We start from the raw sequence: 21,352 nt of genomic DNA, 5'->3' as shown, positions 1-21,352 counted from the left end.
TATCGGTTAATGAATCAAGTGACAAGCTAATCGTTAGACTGCAACTTTTTATACAGATCAAAATACTATTAGTTTTTAGGAAATGAACAGACGCAACGACGCTACTTTGATATCTATATGCTAATGTTAGCCACTTTGGTGATCTTTAATTCTCTAGTTCATGAGTTTTGTTCATATAGACTGACAATTTTTTACGCAATGTTGAAAATCTAGATTTTCAGTTAACTATCTGGTGAAATAATTATTATTGAAACTTATGAAATTTAGGAAAAATTGAAAAAATGTGTACTGTGATAAAGATACGAGCAAGTTTTGTGTTTCTTGGAAACAATTCAAATGTGATGGAACTGTTTCAATCGTTCGGACATGTTATTTCAAGTAGTAACGCGGAACAATTTATTTTCTATAGGTAAAGAATACTTTGAAAAGTTGGATTTCGTTATACGAACACTCGTTATTTATATTTGAAAAACACCCTGTAGATTAAATGCGAGCGTAACGTTCTATGTTGACATAATCGTCTATTGATCGAACGGAAGCATATTTTACGGTGATAATAATTGATGTTATGTAAGAACTTAATGACGTGTAAGAATGGGTTCTAAATGTGTCGTTGGAAACAGTACACAGGGTAGAGCACATGAATCGTAACATCTAACTGTTATATGCTTGAATGTACGGTAATTTTCATTGTAAAAAAAGCGAAACTGCTTTATTAGGAGAAGAAAGCGTTGTTAAAGCTGGTTCTTAAATGCATAATTCTATTTTGTTTATACTTTTGTTACAGTAGTTTTGCATTTTATCTATAAAATATTTTCTACAGGTAACAAAATAAAAATTTAGTGTCAATTCAAGCAAAAATATGAATTGATTGATAAATTACGTGAATAAATATAAAGTATAGACAACCCTCTTACAACACAGGTGTAAATAACACAGTTTTCAAATAGCACGATTTACTAACCTTGAACTATATTCGCATAACAAGGGACATTTTATTTAACATAATTTGAATACAATACGGACCGAATCAACCGCGTGGCTGTATCAAATGATTGCACAAAAAATTGACGATAACAAATAACGAACGAGCCAAATTCTCAACTGATCACGATTTCATCGTGTTCACTTTGCCAAAATGCGCCGCGATAAATCTTCAGAAAACTGTGTTCCCTTCTGGAAATGTAACGGGAGATCCAACGTACATTTTCCAACGAATAAGTTGTCGGTCGATAATTGATCCACATTTCGGCGCCTTACTTTCTACGAGTCGTATTCTCTGAGTGAATTCGGGCTGCGGCACGGAAGGATGGAAAACAAACGGCCAGTTCGATTCTCTTTTGACCCCCACCTCGTTCCTGCTGAAACACCCGCATGCGCCGTAAAAAAGCACAGCTGCCACGGGTTCGTTTTACTCTTCGGCTTCGTCTACGGGTTAGCCGATAAAAAAGCTCTCCGGCCGAGAGACTCCCGTTCGACGCTGCCGCGGCGGACGTGTTTGTTTCCCGACGACTTTTCGTGCAGAATTTGTTGTTGTAATCGCGTTTTCTTGGTGCCCGGATAATCGTTCTACGTGCCTACGCACCAGGAATCCCAAAGGAAACGCTGGAAACGACCGGGAACGGTGGAATAAAGCACGAACGAAGAGGGAAGAGGATATTCTCCCGAGAGACGCGAAGAGGAAGAAGAAGAAGAAGAAGCAGAAGAAGGAAAACAGCAACAGACGAAGGCGGAAATTTTAAGGATATTACTTAATTATCTTGCGCCATCCTCCACCATCTGTTCTCGTGAATGTTCTAGTCGACGTCCATGGCTTCCACGTCGGCTATAAGGGATGCTTCTCCGTGGAAACCCGGGGGTGAGAATAGGAACAGACCACGCCTCTTGTCTAAGGTTACCCCCACTTTGATCCTCGAGCAGTCTCCCTCTGCCACCGTGCGGGAAACCTAAGATTTTTCCACTTCACCCCCTTCCATACCTCTTGCCGCCAGTACCCTCTTGGCTGCTACCCCCTCTCTCGGCGCTTCTTCACCCCTTACATCCTCACCACTCCTCGAGGAGAGTATCAACCCCCCTTCTTCTATTGATCCGGGTCTAAGGTTGTTTCTTGTGCCCTAGGAGGTGGTTACTCAAATCCCGCTGGACCGAAGAAAATCCGGCTTCCACTCCTTCTTTTTTCTTTCTCTTTATCTCCCTCCGCTCCTCTCCTCAACTTCTTTCCCTACGCGCGTAACCTTGAAAGTCAGCCTTTTTACTCGCCGCCCCGTAATTTACGCTACACTTTAACGGGATTTCTCGCGGTCGATGCGACCTCGTGCGAACACGCTTTCTTTTTCGCAACGGGCTAACGTTTTCACGATTCGTAATCTTTGTTCTTCATTCTACGATCGGTCACCGATAACACACGCCAATTTTATCTGCTGAACGAATTTTCAACCTTTGACTGGGTCAGGTGCAAATTTCTGTACCTTGAATCTTTTTTGATCGATGATGATACGTTTAAATTTATTAGTAGACTGCGGATCATTGTGTAAAATCAAATGCTGCGGGCTTTACTTATGGACACTTATCGATGCGAGTGATTTTGGTATTTTCGAATTGAACTGGAAACATTATTCAATGTTATCGGAATACATCTGAATGCATAAAAATCCGCGATCCATTTAGTATGAATATAATTTTTGCGGCGTTACTTGTTTCACTAAATATACGAATATATCGTGATCGCTTTGTTTTTCATAAAACATGTCTATTAATTGTTAATATCTAAAGAAAATTATAAAATGCATTATGTGCTACATCTGAAAGTAATATAATAGAATACTCAAATAATAGCGTCAAAAAGAATTTACTAAATTATGTGTCATCAAATAGCTTACTGACTGGTGAACAAAATTTGTGTCGCTATTAAACAATTTGTAAAGAGATTCATAGATTCTGATTCTTAATTTATGGAAAATTATTAGCTGTTATGATTCTTAAATGTTACACTTAAAAATCAATATCAAACAACGAAAACAAATAAAACTTCCTAACTATCCTAGTTTCAATAAACAACATATCTATAATCTCTCGTAACTGTAGTGCTAAAGAATCCCCTTCAGTTTTCTTCATTTTCATTAATTTCGTTTGAATCTCTTGAATAGTTCGAGTTTCGTTCCTTTATCGCGAATCATCAATCTGGATTCTAAAATTCTGCAATTTGTATATTTAGAGAGTCTCGACACTGTTCCGAGTGCCGTAAAAATCCAGAAATCTTGTGTTTCGCGAGGAAACGACAGAACTTTCGCCGGCAAACCGCAACCGTGGGTGTACAGGTCGTTTCAGGCGTGGATGGAACAGTTTTATAGAATCTCCTTTGGCAGTACTGTGCGTGTACAGTATGTAACACCCAGTCTACGTTCTATGGTGAATGAACGCGGTGGTTAAGAGAGCTCGGGGGCGGGGAAGCGGTGCTTTAGCCAGCGGCTGTTAAACACGCTGGGTCTTATCGGTAAAACTGTTCTGTACAGGACCAGCACGTTCAGCCATTGGCCACGAGAGTATCTGTAGCCTTATACTCGTCTGCCAGGTATACATGTCGGTACATTATACAATATTAATGCCTGCTCGCTGAAATCGCTCATGCGAGGGACTTGTGGTTGGTAGCTAGGGATGCAAGCGAACTTGTTTTTCGTCAGCTGGGATCGCTGCTCGTCGGCTTCAACATCATCGATTTAGCTTCTCCTGCTTCCTCATCTTAATTGCATTCTCATAGATTCTTTCATTTCTGTACGAATTCTTCGAATGTGTGGGACCTTGATTCTACACCTGAATGTTCTGCACCGGCGTCGATCTCGCAGGGTCCATCATCGATCTGCCATTGAATTTAGAAAGGCTCCTATTGAGAACGCGATATGGGCAAAGAAAGTTCAACAAGTTTCCAATGGATCTAGTTCACTCGATTGTTTCAGTTTCAGAATTGTATGCCGAACGTGTCTCTGTTACTACCACAGCGAACGATTCTCGGACGTATCGAATTTTTTTGATCTCCTTAGGCAGATTCCCGTGAAAATTCTTGACCGGCATCGCGGGGCCGTTTGCAATTCTAGTCCTCTAGCCGCCGTGAGACCGTATCCACTGAAACATTAACAGCCTATCGTGGAATCCTTAGAGCCTGGCATCTCTAGGGCAGGAACATCATTTAATTTGCATCGATATTTGCTACTTCCCAGCTCTGCTCGATAGATAGGCTGCGCTGTACGAGTGGATACATAAGCGGGATCACTTATAAGCCTATAAGTACATATGTATTTGCGGGAGCCTTTCTCGACATTAGGCGAGCCGGGGGAGGATAGGGCCTTAGAGGTCTCCTGGCAACCAAGCCTATCAAACTATCTTACGGTCTAACCCTTACCGTCCCTTTCCCGAGGCCTTCCGCAATCTCCCCACCTCCTCCCGGAATCTCACTTAGAGCCTTTAACGACTGACCCCGCGGGAGACACGGCGGAATTGAGAAAATTATCCTGGCCCCGATGTTACACGGAGACGATCACTCGTTTCTCACGTACCCTTTACGCATCCCTATAACGCCACCCTGGACTCCGGCAATGGAGCTTTACACTCGCGCAAGAAGTCCTGCGGGGAGGGTGAGCTAAATGGCCGACAGGACGACTGCCATCTTAGTTGGGAGTTAAGGAAAGGGTGGCGGCTGCCAACCCTCGGGGATAGTCTCCCCCCAATTGCGAAGGGTGACGCTATGATCCATTATGTTTACCCTAGAGGCTTCCACTGCGCCATGATGCTGTGCTATGGACGCCTCGCAATAATTTTTGCGATTATTCGACGACTCTGTTACGCTAATATCTTCATTTCAGCGTTCTCCACGAATTCATTGAACGAAATTTTACTTGATCGTTAACAGCAGTTAGACTTTGGATTTTATGCACTTATGATAACATAAATTACGTGAAAAATGAAACAATATTTTTGTCTTGTGCGAAAACTTCCAGTCGAATAATAATGCATATAATTTTATATATATGTATATATATACTAAATCTATATATATATATTTACTAGTATATTTATATATATTTAGTATATATTTACTCGATTAATTAATTTTTTAATTGCATATTGATAAATATTATATCTCTTTGCAATGTATCCCTTAATTTTGTTTTTTGTTTTTTTTTTAAATAAATGCATTACTATACTATATATACAGGGTGTTGCAAAATTATGGTACTTCCGAGAAATGAGGAGTTCCTGAGGTTATTTGTAGTTACCTTTTCCTTAGCGCGAATGCAATTCGCGACTTTGTTTACGAGTTATTAACGAAAAACACTGACCAATGTGAGGACAGCTCGGAGGCGCAAGGCTGGAGCGAACAAAACCCAGTTCCGCTCGTTGGTTCGGCCGCCTCGCATCAAGCTTCTCATTGGTCACAGTTTTTTTTTTATTATAACTCGTAAACAAAACAGCGAATTGCATTTGCGCTAAGGAAAAAGTTACTTCAAATGACCTTAGGAATTTCTCAGTTCCCGGTGGTACCAACATTTTAATAAATAATTGCATATTGATAAATATTATTTCTCTTTGTAATGTTTCCCTTAATTTGGTTTTTTTGCTTTTTTTAAATAAATGCATTACTATACACAATATTTCACAAGACCAAGTGTGCAATAAATGCATAGAATTTACTCGCTACATAATCAGTCCTCCAGGTATCGATCACATTAGGTGACATAAAAGCAGCAGAATACTTTGATCTGATCGAAAGTTGTTCTCCTCGCAATCTTCAAGGAGTTCGATCCTTTGAAAAATGTACCTTCCACGCGTAGACGCGTGATCGCACGTGTGCATTCGAGTGCAGTGTCAGTGGACACAAGTGTGCAGATCGTAGAGGGACACCGAGGACCAAAGGGTCGGTCTGTCGTCATTCTAGTACGGTTACAGCGGCCGCGGAGCCCGACAGAAGTTGTAAACTTTATGGTAAACCGTGGCGGCGGCGCCGGCCACGGCCGGTAAATGGGGAAGGTGCCGGTGCAGCCGTGTGCTTAATCCAATCCGGAGTTTGTTCTTTCGACGATCGACGTAATCACCGGCCGCACGTAGTTTCCAACCTGGCTTGACCGACCTAACACTTCGTCTAAGGTTGAACCCTCTCTCTCCGCGTATGTATCTAATTTGTCGGTGTTTGTCGATGCTCGCGTTTCCCGCGTCCTCGTGTTCCCCTAATTGCTCCCGATCGCCGACTTTTCCCGAACCGACCACACGGAACGATGCGTGCAGCCATCGTTATCTTAAGCGATCAACGGACACATGCTAACTCGTTTTCTTTTTCTTAGACGTCTTCTCAAGTTCACGCTATTTTTTTTCAGCATTTATTCTACACAACATTTTTTAAGGCAAGCAAGGTAGCAGACAGATTCAAGTTTCGTTTAGATCTCGTTCAAATATTTTCTGAAATCTGCGCTTTTTTGTGTCTTCACGGTTTATACAATTTTTCGGAAAGCATAGGTAACCAGTATTGTAACCAGTATCGAATAAATTTGATTTAAAAGTTAGTTTTCGGAATGAAATAATGAACCAGCAAAGTTTTGTATAGTATTTGGGAAAGTTGTCTGACGTTTTCTATCATCTTCAAGCTGTGGACTGTTTCAAAAATGGTCAGAGAACGTCTATACTTGTTAAACCCACTTCTGTTCACTATATCAAAATCATAATCTTTTTTATTTAAGGAAGGACATCCACTTCCTTGTTCTTGGATCTAATACTGCTTAGGCGATCGCAATTATTAATCATTTGCTTTAATCGCTTTTAATGAACAATAAAGTTCGAACGATCATTCGCTCGGATGTTTATATATCTTTCTCACGAAAAATGAGAAAACCAGGGTGTGGCCATTCAAAGGAAAACCTGAGCGATATTATTATTTTAAAAAAGAAAAAAAGCGGATTTCAATGTCTCTTGGTAACTCTATGGAGATTCCATTTAGCTATAGTGATGGACTGCCTCTATCGAGGGCGTTTCGCCTGGGACCCGATTAATTATGGGGTTCCTTTTGGGGCTGCGAAACTCGAGGCTTTGAGCTCAGTCGGGGGCGAACGGTCGGGTGGGAAGTATAAGATACATCTATGGCCACTGTAGACACTCGGCTTAGCTTCCTCAGAGTATTAGATCAATAATTCTAACCTTAAACTGGTTCAGTCACGAGCATCGAGAACGGTACTCGATGTAACGTGATATTGCTTTGCGTCGAGTAATATTCCCGGGCGCCTTTATGCCGCGGGAATATAATGTTCCGATGTAAAGTTCGATATTTCGTTTCACCGGACTGGTCTCGACTAAACTGTACACCAAACTCACAAGTTCCCTTATCCCACAGTTTCGATTCTTTTCCCGTTTAATTGGAGCGGGGCCATTGAAACCGTACCATCAAAATATAGCATTTTACGAAAATTATTCCGTTGCCAAATAATATTAAGACATTGACTATCACACGTGAATGACACTTTTTTTTATTAACTTTACAAAGAAATTTTTAGTTAATAGTATAATTATAAATGTTGTCTTCTAGTTCTGGTTTCTTCGATGATTTTGTACGATTTTCTAGCAATTTGACATTAAACGTTTATCAGCTATTACTAGAGCGCGGATCTTAGATTTGATTTCAAGAAACAGGATTCACACAAACATTGATTTCTACTATTAATAATTTTATGAAATTTAAGGTGTCACACGATTGTGTCTTGAAAATTTTAAGATCATTTCAGTATTTCGCGTTTTATTGATCGTAACAACATAAAATCTGTAGTCTACAAAATTGTTATGTCAAGATTATGTCAATGTCAAACATTAATTTCTACTATTAATAATTTGATGAAATTCAAGGTGTCACGATTGTGTCTTGAAAATTTTAAGATCATTTCAGTGTTTCGCGTTTTATTGATCGTAACATCATAAAATCTGTAGTCTACAAAATTGTTATGTCAAGGTTATGTCAATGTCAAACATTGATTTCTACTATTAATAATTTTATGAAATTCAAGGTGTCACGATTGTGCCTTGAAAATTTTAAGATCATTTCAGTATTTCGCGTTTTATTGATCGTAACATCATAAAATCTGTAGTCTACAAAATTGTTATGTCAAGGTTATGTCAATGTCAAACATTGATTTCTACTATTAATAATTTGATGAAATTCAAGGTGTTACGATTGTGTCTTGAAAATTTTAAGATCATTTCAGTATTTCGCGTTTTATTGATCGTAACAACATAAAATCTGTAGTCCACAAAATTGTTATGTCAAGGTTATGTCAATGTCAAACATTGATTTCTACTATTAATAATTTGATGAAATTCAAGGTGTCACGATTGTGCCTTGAAAATTTTAAGATCATTTCAGTATTTCGCGTTTTATTGATCGTAACATCATAAAATCTGTAGTCTACAAAATTGTTATGTCAAGGTTATGTCAATGTCAAACATTGATTTCTACTATTAATAATTTGATGAAATTCAAGGTGTCAAACGATTGTGTCTTGAAAATTTTAAGATCATTTCAGTATTTCGCGTTTTACTGATCGTAACAACATAAAATCTGTAGTCTACAAAATTGTTATGTCAAGGTTATGTCAATGTCAAACATTGATTTCTACTATTACATTTTAAGATCATTTCAGTATTTCGCGTTTTATTGATCGTAACAACATAAAATCTGTAGTCTACAAAATTGTTATAACCAACTCGTTTCTTCTATCGCGGACGCGCGAAATTTCACAGTCCGTTTATAATTTTCGTCCGATTCTTATAAAATGTTCAAAAAATACTCACCATAAAAAGTGCAAAAATGTTGCCGTGATTGTTGAGGTCAGATCTTGCGGTACCTCTGCACAGAGTCACCAATTGCCAGCCGGTTCGAATTTTATAGCGACACTTTACGATTCACGTTTCCGAAAGCAAATTTTTACGAGACAGAGGGGCTCTGCGGCGCGACGCAGCGGTCAGGAACTGTCAGTAATCGTTGGATTATGACACATTGCTTTACGAGCAAAGGGGATGCTGCATGGACCGCAGCATCCCCAGTACTGACCGACAGACCCAGATTTCCGTCGGTTGAAATACGCGAAACTGGTTCCCGTCGATGATGCACACAATTAGGAAGAGGAATTTTCTTCTCGAAATTTAAAACTCACCCCACTTCTAGCTGCGGCGTTTTTCGGGAGCACGGAGGATGACCATTGGTCCACGGCATCGTGAGAACTCAGGGTGGTCCAGCACCCTGTCGCCCCGTGTGGCCGGAAGAACAGGTTCTTCTTCATCTTTCGATCGTCGAACCGTCGATTCTCCCTTCTCGAATTTGTGATCACCTATCACGCATTTCTAAATTGTCGACAAATCACGTAGCAATATGCGGCTTGTTCAGCTGTTCGGGGAGAGGAACCGTTAAGAGCCTTGTCGTTTCTAATTGCTTGTTGAACCTCATAACTGAGTTTGTAGAGCTCGCTATTGGAGGATTGCATTGTATATGTTTAGGTTATTTTAGTCCTCTTGAATTTCTCCATGAAAATTAATAACGATGGGCATAATATGTTACAGTTGTCTTGGGTGGTACTCTGTTAAAAAGGTTCGTTTATTCCCTTTGCGAGTGACGGTTTCAGAAATCTCACGAATACGAACGAAATTATTATTACTTGACAGTTACGAATTTGGGACTCTTAAACTCTCTGTAAATCTTGATCTAAAGAGCTAATCTTGGTAACTTGATTTTGATATAAACTTTTTAATTTTTCTAGCATTTTCACTACTTTGTTTCCCATCTACATATTTTTTCTAACGAATGCGTAAAATCCGTCGACAATATTTAGAAACAGAAAATAAAAAGAAATTTTATTTATACTTCATTTTAATTTGTCGTATCTCTTGAGAACTTGGGACTGTCTTTTTTGTAATATATCCTCAAGTATTCATTAAGAAAATGAAAGTTTAATATTTTCCAAGCGCTGGTTATGAAAATACCGATTTAATTCAATCCTTCGTATTTTGTCACTTTAATAAGCAGTGTTTAACAAGAATAACAATTATAAGTTTTATATTAAAAATGTTTCGTAAATACCCTACAAACTTGAACACTTAATTTTTCATATAGCTATCTTTTGTACAAATTAGTGAAACAGCATCATATCTCGCCTAGAATTTTTTAATAAGATTTGTACCGTCTGTTTCTTATTTAATGTCGTTTTCTTCTTAACTTTCGGAAAGACATTAATGTTTACGTGCATAACATAAATTTGCAATTTGCATACCTTATTTCGATCGCGTATTATCAACAACAGCAAGAAGTTGCAATATCCCAGAATATGGATGTTCACAAAGTGGTATTAAAATTTCTATTAAACGAGTTACGACCAGTTTCGCTTTCCCGTTGTTGACTGGCTAAGGGTGCGCAGCAGATCCTTGCGTTTCTCTCGCGTCTCGTGAGATGACCATAGGTCAGACACCGTGAGAAAAGTGCTTGGTCCAGGACTGCTTTACGCTGGAACAGGTTTTCACGAAATCAGTTACGCGACGCAGCGGACTGATCTGCTGATCTCTCTCCTTGACTGGACCTGTTCTAGGGAACTTTCTTCTAAGGGATGCTAGGAGTCCGGTCCTCTGAACAAGTTTAAAAATATTTTTAAAATTAATTTTATAAGAATATGTTTATAAGTTGAACTTGGAGATAACAATTACCCAATAAATTATATCGATACTTGGATATCATGTTTAAAAAGTTCGTTTCATGTGCTTTTCAAGGAATAGCAAAATGGCTATAGATTTCTACTCTTTTGGATAATTATAAATCGATTTATTATACATTAGAGGTATAAAAGTATGCCGTCAAATTAGAAAGTCGAATGTTATTGAACATTGTAGGAAATTTTTGATATTGACATGTTTCAGATGAGTTTTTGGAAATGTTGAGCTATCTTCTAAGTAACTTCAAGATTTCATATCTTTATATACGATTTTAATTTACAATGCCTGATGATACAATGGAATATACAAGTCGTTAATGTAAAGTTGAAGATGAAATAAAAACGTCGTCGTGTACATATGAACCGTTTATTTTAAAAGTGGCATAAGTCACTTTGTTTTGAAGTCGATATATTTAAGGGTTTGCGTTTTAACACGTTTAAAAATATGGATGCTAACTTTCGAGAAGATTTACTTGTATTTGTTATCTCAGGATACTGATATTTTTCTCAGTATAAATAATTTCGTATAAACATTAAAAAATCTCCATTTTTCATTACGGTAAAGTGACTTAAGCCACTTTCAAAATAAATAGTTTAGAAAAATGACTGACATATATTAATTTTGTCCGACGTATTTTACTGAAGTGACGTTTTGAAAGGACAGTGATTTACTAAAATTGTTGAATAAATTACATATATAATAATAATTTATACCATGAACATATTTAATATAAAGGTTTGATTTAAGTATTTTTTATTTTAATATTCATAAAATACAAAAATAAATAGTACATTTTGAAACATAAGTATAAGTAATTTATATGAAAATATATCGGTTCAATTTAATTTTCGTCATCAATAGGAGTGATTAAGTCCTCGGAAATCGTGTTTTGTTTGAAATTTTTTAAATAACTGTGATATATTGGGGATATATAATTAAGCAAGTCCATCATGCCTTTGTATTTTGCTGAAGAAACAGGACGAGATCAGCGTATAACGGATCCATTTCTATTTGTGAATAACGCCTAGGTCTTCCTCTTTTTGGTGACAAATCCAAAGTTAGAAATTCATCTTTTTCATCTAAAGTTAGTTTATAAAACATTTTATAGCCATCTGCTGGCGGGTCTGGAGGTAGCCGCCACATCACTATAATATAATTTACAAAACTGCACTATTCTTTCGCACTTATAAAAATAAGTCCAGTGATCACAACTTTTTTAAAGATACTAAAAATAATTCAAAACAATACTTCATATACACTTATCACACGTTTCTATTTCTTTAACACTAAGCCCCGCAATTAATTTCCTGAGTACAGCGTCTTACGCCACTTTCAAAATAAACATGTTTGTTATACCGTTAATTAGCAAAACTTCTCTCGAACAAATCTCAATATTTCTCAACTTATTGATTGCAAATTTTTAAAAAATGGAAAGATACCGTTCAAGTGTAATTAGTGTTACCATTAACTCGATTTTTTTTTGAAAAGGTGACTTATGCCACTTTCAAAATAAACGGCTCATATGTAGTTTATTCGTAAAGGTTGATTGAAGCAAACATTCCACTTCCAGTGAAAACATTGTGTTCCGTCATTTCATTAGGAGCGGCAGTTACAGATTTACTGGGTGTGTTACTCAGATAATTAAACGATTAAACGCACCCGAGGGGTTACGTCGTCTTTCTCAACTTTTCACCTCTCCGTTCATCCCACTTGGCCACGATCCTTTACGGATTATACGGATCTATCGTTTGCAAAATCGTATAATACCACAACGGTGCTTAGGCGTCCAAGGGTTGAAACATAGGTTTAGGGTGAGTGTGTGCCGTACCTAATGTTCGTATCATTAATCGAGCGTCAAATAACTTCGCACAAAATGGACCCCCATATTCAACGGAATTTTCCCTACAGTCGAGTAATTCTATAGAAATGTTATTGAAATGAAGCCCTCTTTTGAGCACATGTCATCTATTCACATCGTAACGAATAAATTTTCATACGGAATCATGCCTCATTGAAATTACTGCGAGTTTCCCTTTCTTGAAGTTAAAGCATCGATTAAAATTTATTTCTTTACTAATACACAAACCAATAGCTTTATCTCGCTGTCGCAGAGTTTGCTTGGATTTAAAATAAATAAATGTCGGTATATACCCTTTCTAGTAATTGGAAACAAAAGGGAAACGTTATTCCGGCGAATTTCCGTTCCACGGTCCGATAAGGAAAAACACGTGCAAGCATAATTGAATCTATTCTATTCCTTGAATTTCATTTTAAAATTAATTTCGATTCCGCTACCAATTGCCCGGCGGTTTGTGCACTTAGCTTTTCATTAAATGTCTTATTCCACGATTATGGCGGTCTTCGTGATTGCATAACTTCAACTACGATTGCACACGAATTCCATTTCGAGTCGATTGCAGTCACGACGCAGTAGCAGCCATATTTGCATGGGTTAGGAATGGTAGTAACAGAGTCCGTTGATTTTCCGAGAAATTTGCGCAGAGAGGGGATTGTCGAAGACACAAACCGCAATTCCGTTTGTCGATATATGTTGTTTGACTTGAAGAACTCGATATCGAAAACATTTCCGGAAATTCTTGCTTCGCCGAACGACTGCTATTAAAACCGCCGAACAATTATACTGTTTATTTCACTCGTCGAAGTAACTTCTAAGCGTTTCTCTGCATCTCTATTCAAAATATAGCAATCTTCTGTAAAACCGTCTGTGATATGAATTTATTTCATTCTTTCAGTCGCTATGAAATCCTAAAATTGAAACTAACCATCTATTTTTAAATATCGGATAAACATCTTGATTGAAAGAATAAACTCTGGTTTCTGTGTACATTAATTCGAGGAACAATTATGTTAGTGAAATGTTTGTACTATGAACTCTTTCTTGCAATTTATCACGCGAAACCTTCAAATCCGCGCGCGCGCGAATCATCGGAAGTACATACCTTCTTTACTTATTTAATAGCACAGTGCGAGTTCTACGTTTTCGTATCTTCGCCCACCTTTAAACATTGATTTTTCTGGTAACATAGCAAATTGAATTTCATTGGAACTGGCAAGACGTAAACGTGTTAAAACGAGTAATCACTGTGACAAACTCGAATACGGTAGCTTCAGTCTCATTAACTAAATTGCTTCGATCTTGTGGGACTTTTCAGGGTGGTAGTTCAACACAGTCGACGCGTTTAAGTGAACGCAATCGTAATTATCTATGCCTGTGAAAATCATAGAAGAATGAAACGAATTTTCTAGACAACCACAAACATTTCCCCCTTTTACTGTACACATGTCGTACAGACCTGACAAAAATTCATTTCCAACGGATCAATACGCAAAAGGTCTTAGACTAAGGGTGGGGATTCGCGTTGAAGCTGCGAATCGTGAAAACATACTATTCTTTTACAACGATTAATATTCAGGTTGAAGCAATCGCATATTTTACAACACATCGCTGAATTTCTTGATCGATACTTTTACATATATCGCGTCAATACCAACATCACAGCATACCCTAACGCAACATTCTGTTCGACTCTGATATTTTTATTCGTGAAAGATCTTTCGATCCTCGCGAGTCTCGCAGATGTTGGCAGTCTGCCGACTAGTTTCTGGAAGCAAGGTAGCCTAGCAAGGTAACGAGAGGCTCTGGCAAGGGAGAAAGACGAGGAGAGGAAGGGAGAGACATGGGGTCGGGTGGGAAGAGTACGAGAAAGCAACGACGTCGGTGGTTGCGGGGCGGCGGAGAAGTCGGGGATGGAGGTGCTGGAGGCCGTGGTGTTTGGAGGTTAGACCGCAGTTACAATATCGCTTGATTAGAAATGTACATAGCGTATATGCGCGCGGGCCGCATATCCAGATGGTAGGTGGTTGGGTCGGGTCGATGCCTGGGCAACTCCATAGTTTAATGCACGAACCGTAGAACTTGCAATAAGGAAGGGTTGAACGTTGGAAGGGGGCTCGGTGAAGCAGAGGTGAACAAGGGAGTGGGTCCTGGGGGTGTACGGGTCCCCGTACGTACGGGCACACACGGTTAACGGGAGTTCCAGTCTGCAACATAACGCGATCGCACTACTTGCAGCTTGGTTGCTGCCCCTCCAGAGAGAATGCTCGTGGTCTCATATACCTTTGTATATCTTCGAATTCCCACGAAATGGTTCTGTGGTACCGTTCTGACGTCACCCACCAGCCCTCTCAACCCCTCACGGTTGTTTCCTACGAATAAGCTTCGCGAAGAGGCTCGCTTCTGGGATTCCGTTTGATCGAGGATTCGTTAATGGCAGATCCGGGAACAATGGAAGACGGGCGCGAAGAACGGTGGAGGATACCTCGTTTCTTCTTGATTCGAGATTTCGGGCAAATTCGTTTCCGAAACGGATTTTCTGGGAATGGATGAAAATGTTATTACGTTGATTCTTATTTTATTCAATTGTTATAATAATCCTTTGCTGGGTACAATGGGTATTGTATTAACACGAGAATGAAATATGGAAGACGGTGATACAAAATAGATATACAGGGTGTCCCAGGTTTTAATGTTCAAACTTTGTCAGTATATTCTATGGCACAAAGTATGAAAAAAATGTTATGTAAACATAGGTCATATAGAGCTTTAATAAGAAGTTATAACAAAAATTCAGAATAGGGATAGTAATCAACTAAAAAAAAAAATAAAAAATAAAAAGAAATCTTCGATCGATGTCAATCATGTATTGTCAACAACGGTTATTAATACGTTTCGAAATGTATTAATAAACACAGCTTACATAAACACACGGCATGTGTTTATCTATTCAAGCCAATGCTCGCAGTAATTAATTACTATTCCTATTCTGTATTTTTGTTATAACTTCTTAATAAAGCTCTATATGACCTATGTTTACATAACATTTTTTTCTTACTTTGCGCCATAGAATACACTAACGAAGTTTGAACATTAAAACCTGGGACACCCTGTATAGCAATTAATTAGGGAAGGCCTACGAAACATTGATAATCGTTCAAGAACATTATTTCGTATTTCTTCATAGAGGGAAGATTCTAATATTCTTTGCTGACCGTTTGGGTACTGAAACGATCGTCACTTTTCAATTGTGAAATGTAATTTGACTAGTTTTCCTATACGAATGGAATCGATTATAGGTAAACTTAAGGCGGTTTCGAAAAAGACATAATATTCATTTTGCTGATAGTGCATGATACTTCGTCGAAGTGGATAAACAGTCGATCGACTAATGGTGCTCATTTTAAACCTGTAGATTTTATATCTTAATTGTTAATGCGTTTAATTGTTATTTATTTTAGATTTTCTACCGAAGCAAAGTCCATAAAGATACAACTATGGAAACAAGTTAAATGTTTATTTTCCTCTTTTTTTACATACTGCAACTCTTAAACTACAAATACTTTGAGAAATTCTAATACTAAAATCATGAAAAAAGCATAAAGTATCAAAATAGAGGAAGTAACAGTATTAAATACGTGTAATAACTAAACGATAACTATGGTAGTCTATGAGGTACTAGGTAGTTATATTTATATAAGACTATTTTCCATCATTTCCGTACTAAACATAAGATTTTTCAAAATTTTATGCAACACAGGTCACAGTCTGAATAATATCGATATTTTCAGGATGCAATCATGCATAGAAACAAGCAATTTGCCATTAATGCCAGTAAATAACCGTATACATTTAGCAAAATACCCATTTATGGTTCTCGAATGCGAGTGTGCGCGTATGTGTGCGAAGACGGTTCTATATTAGTGTTATACCTTAGTTCCTAAATCAGCGTGCGCTTAGATGTCTATGCTACCGGCCACTGCAGCTTCGTCCTCGAGGAATATTCAACCATTCCTCCTGCTTTGCCCTCAGCTTTCTCGTTTCTCGGTTGCTGCTTCTCTTCCTCTGTTGCTCTATCCTCGATTCGCCTAAAGTTTGGAGAGCTCGCGCTTGAGAGGAAACGCTGAACGTCACTGCAATATCGCCTAATGTTCTCGAAGAAGATGGCGGTTGTAACGTTTGATACGTTCCGTGTGCTTGAAATACACATGATTTCCCTTTGGATGCCATCCATGAAAATTGGAAGCACGATACGCGACCGTTATCTTCTTCAAAGAGATTTAAGTGAAAATCTGTAACCGTCTCCACATAAATAATCCCGAATTCTCCTATTCGAATTTCCACGGGTTTTTAAATGAAACAACGCATCGGTACGGTACTATAAGAACTACAATCTCGAATTACACAACTTCATTAGCTAGAGCTTCAACCAGCAATCTTTAACTAAAGAGTAATTAACCGCAGCTCGATTTACCGCGATGCTTGTAATTAAATCGGCAAGGTCAAAGGGGAAATCGAGTAACTTTTGCACCTGTTTGCGCATCAAATAATGGTTCGGCTAAATGCGAAGTTATTTTACGTCCCGTAGACTTTAATACCGCGATAATCAGATTTCATTTACTGTGACAAAAATTATTTACGATGAGAAAGTTTGCACATGAATCCGTGGTTTAATAATAAACGAAACTATCCGAAGATCATCTATAATATTCAATATTTCGTAAAATAACTACACACTATTTTCGCTGCACAAATTGGCATGTATCTTTTGTCTGCTCAGCCTTGTTCACAAATGATTCCATTATAGACGACAAAGCCATGATTCACCACTTTAGCCACCACAACAATGACCAATAATTTTCTGTTTGCTCAACCGCGTTCAGAAACGATTTCGAATTCGAGGCTGAAGTATTCGCGAGGAACAATGGCGACTAAGTTCCTTGAAATCCGCCTGTTCTTATTGCAGTGGAAGGACCATGGGAGGCTAACTTGCACACTGGGATAGCCGGAATAAGCCAGGTCCGTGCCTACGGCAGAGTGTCTCAGAGCACTGGCGCAAGACAAACGACATTGTTTTCGGGGAGATACCGAAAACACCGGGAGGAGCTTTCCTAGCAGTTAATTAGCTGAATAATGCAGCGTTAATCTAGTCAAAATTGCATGCATCTGGACCACGCACGTAGTTTCGTTCTGGCAAACTCATGAGCTCCACTGTTCCCCGGGCCAAAGTATATGTACACGTGTACAGACGCGCGCTGATACCTAGGCCGGCTGCAAGTACGGGCAAGTTGGATTCACTTCGGCCGAGCTGCGAACAGCATCTTCTCTTCCCCTGAATATTTGAAGAATATCATTTGCCGGCAATCCCCCTCGCATACCAAGATACGACTGTCTTCTATAATAAGACCTCCTTGCTGGCGCAATATTTTTTCAGCACACTCTGCCTGTTGTCTCCCTCAGATATTAATTATATTTTCATACTCTTGTGTTATTAGAATGAGAAAATTAACGCACTCGTTATCAACATCATACGTGGATAATTTCGACTTGTTTATGCACGTAATATGTACGGATATTTGTTGTTTAACTTTTTTCGATGCATCTAGTAAAATATCGTAATTTTGGAGAATAATAAGATAAATAAGATACAGTGCATAACTTTGTGTATATCTACGTTTTAGAATTGATTTGATATAAATATTTTTAACAGAGCGTTCGTTTGATATATCTACATTTGATTTTTACTAATAATTATATATTAATGATTGCAGCATGCATGGAACACGTAAATATCTTGTTTATTTTTCGTAACATGACAAAAAGGTTCGAACGCAGCTCAATTCGTTTCAGAAGGCAAATGACGTGCACGGAGAAATACTTTCTATGGTCATTTTTTTTTGAATATTTTGTTAAGGTGCATTTAAATATTTTTATTAACTCTGATGATCAAAATTATATATAAGAAAGAACATACTGTCTGACAGAAAATGATCGACAATGTCGAAAATTGTATGAAAATATTTAGTTTTGTTTCTCCTGCCTTTATTCTCGACTGTTCATTACTTGACAGATTCGGAGAATAAAGAGGGATTTAGTGAGAACAGAAGACTCGAACTCGGCAAACTTCTTCATTGTTCGAGATCTCGAAATCCACGGTCAGTGTCTAACCGTGTGATCGAAAGTAATTATATTAATTGCGTTGTAGATCCCCGGCGCTGTTGCAGAGTGTATTGGTTCGTCGCCTGTTCGGTCAATTTGTAGTGTGCGTGCGTGTTTGTCAGCGCGTGGCTGTCCGTGTGTACATGGCTCACGTGCCATCGTACGCAAGTGTCGAAGGGAACTAATTGTAAGTGCGCAATTAAATGTTAACGAATTTACGTCTACTCGATACACTGCGTCGTCGACACGAAGGGGCCGCCCTTTTAAATAAATGCTCACTCATCGGTGATGCTGATTAAAAAATTTCGTCCCTGATACGAGTTTCTTCACACCGTAAACCGAATCTGTCTAATACGTCATTGTATTAATAATATCAATTTTATTAATTCTTCTACTAATTATTTGATTAATTTTTTTATTAGTTATTTTATTAATTGTTTTCTTATTTATTTTACAGAGATTAGAATAAGGGGACAATTTCTTTATTTTTGTACCTAATATAAATAAAATAAATGTATCACTAATTTTTATTGGAATGCTAATTTCGTTGAAATTTCTTGGCTTTAAATATTTTACACGTGCTTGCAACGTTAGTTGTCATACATGAAATAAAAATCGCTTTGAATGACTAAAAGAACATTGTTAAAAACCGAAGTGAAACGACTCGATACAAATCTTGTTCATTATCTATTGCAATCTCTTTCATAAGCAATGAGAAATATGTTCGAACATTATCTTTTTTTACGATGTATAAAACGCTAGAAAATATGTGGAAGTAACACTTTGAAACATACAAAACGAACCTATTTCTATAAAGTATGTACTTTATTGAAAATTATTTATTGTTAAAAAGTGTGACAAATAATTAAGCGAGAGTAATCATTCTGAACAAATATTTTAATCGATAAAATCTAGTCTATTAAATATTATTTGTCGTGAAAATGGCGAATTCTGATTCGTAGCGTTTTCTTTTTCGGAAGAATATTTTTATTAGCATGTATTGATTATGTTATGGCATGCCGATAGAAATTCCAATATCTACAAAAACCGAAAATTCTGGTATCGTTTTCGAAACATGACCGGGCAACTTTGTATTTCAATTTTGTAGGAACGGAAAGGGGAACTGGACGAACGAGGACGCGAATCCCACGCACGGTTCTCAATGTTAGCCACCGCACAGGCAACGCCCGTCATTTCCTTATAATTACTCTATTTCCTCCTGCGCCTATAGTTGTTTGCTGGTAGTAGTTCGTAGGATGGAATCGGTGGTAGAAAATTGGTAGATATTGGAACGCAACATACGATCGTGCGGGTGAAACCAGTAGGAGGGGCATAGCTTGTTCGTTTCAAGATATCGAGGAAATGAATGGGATTGGCTGCCGGGCAAAATTGCACTGTGATAATTACCTATTAGCTGCGCTGGCACCGTTCGCTATCTAAAGAACAATACCTGTCTTCCAATCGTGCAAATAATCGTTGAATTCGGGCGTCTTCTTTGATACCGCCAGCTGTCTGAGATTGCGTACCACTGATACGTGTCGTAAATACTCTGATACGAAAAGAGTTGTTTTCGGCGAGGTGTGATAAACATTTTCAATGGCGAAGACATTGTTCATTATTAAAGTTTCGCACAAGATTTAGGAAACATTCGCTTTACGGATCTTAATGAATCCTTTCTCGCAAAACGCCTTTTATTAGATTCAAGTAATAGAATTTAATTCAACAAACGTAAATAATGCGGATAGAGCGTGGCCAATAAAATTCTTGAATCTCTGTGTACTATTAAAAAACTGGAACAAACGGTGTTCAGTTATTATCATTACACTGTGAATTTTTATACACTTATGAACAAATTCAAAAGATCTAACAACATTTTTATTTGCTTCTTACAATGCGCAACCTTTTCGTTGACGAAAGAAACTTTTCTCTAATTCTAATTTTTATCAAATAATGTATGAAAATGAGAATTTTTATAAAGATTCGCAGTCTAATAACCATCATCGGATCTGCAGTCCAGTTTTGAGGAACCTCTGTTTTCGAATTCAAATAACATTAATCGTGTTTAGAATGAGTGAAACAAGTAAAAACTATACTATTGATACAGAACCCATTTTTTAACCAATTAATTAAATTTAACGATATGTTAGGATCTAGCCCTAGTGGCCATTACATGGCAACAACTCTAACATGACAAAAACTGGTCAACCAATCTCCTTCAATCCTAATTCAACAAAAAGTCAACGAAGGAAAACCAATATCCATGTCTCATAAATTATGTTTCGTAGAAGGAAACACAATAAAAAAAAAAGAAACTAGATGGTAGAATCCTTTCGAAAGCGGTCAGCAAATTTTGCAACTATCTTTCGAACACAGGGATACATGAAGGTCTAGCTCTAGTGGTCATCGCAAGCCAATAACATCAAAATCCAGAAACTGGTCAACCAATTCCCTTCAACCCTGGCCTAACAAAGGTCAACAAAGGAAAACCAATATCCATGTCTCATAAATTATGTTTCGTAGAAGGAAACACAATAAAAAAAAAGAAACTAGATGGTAGAATCCTTTCGAAAGCGGTCAGCAAATTTTGCAACTATATTTCGAACACAGGGATAC

At 37.9% G+C, this 21,352-nt stretch overlaps 2 long non-coding RNA genes across 2 annotated transcripts in view; one reads left to right on the top strand and one right to left on the bottom strand.

Moving 5' to 3' along the window:
* The window catches only part of LOC143263876 (uncharacterized), a 35,056-nt gene extending 25,932 nt beyond the window's left edge, over nucleotides 1-9,124 (bottom strand). The window contains exon 1 of the long non-coding RNA XR_013037241.1: nucleotides 8,821-9,124. This is a non-coding gene — a long non-coding RNA (uncharacterized LOC143263876). The remainder of the gene's footprint in view (nucleotides 1-8,820) is intronic.
* Nucleotides 1,384-19,275, top strand: LOC117218295 (uncharacterized). Its single transcript, XR_013037240.1, has 2 exons — nucleotides 1,384-1,858; nucleotides 17,547-19,275. It is a non-coding gene; the product is annotated as an uncharacterized LOC117218295 (long non-coding RNA).
* Nucleotides 19,276-21,352: the final 2,077 nt, after the last annotated feature.

The sequence above is a fragment of the Megalopta genalis genome, chromosome 2 (assembly GCF_051020955.1).
Source record: "Megalopta genalis isolate 19385.01 chromosome 2, iyMegGena1_principal, whole genome shotgun sequence".
NCBI lineage: Eukaryota > Metazoa > Arthropoda > Insecta > Hymenoptera > Halictidae > Megalopta > Megalopta genalis.
This window is presented reverse-complemented; position numbering and strand designations above follow the sequence as displayed.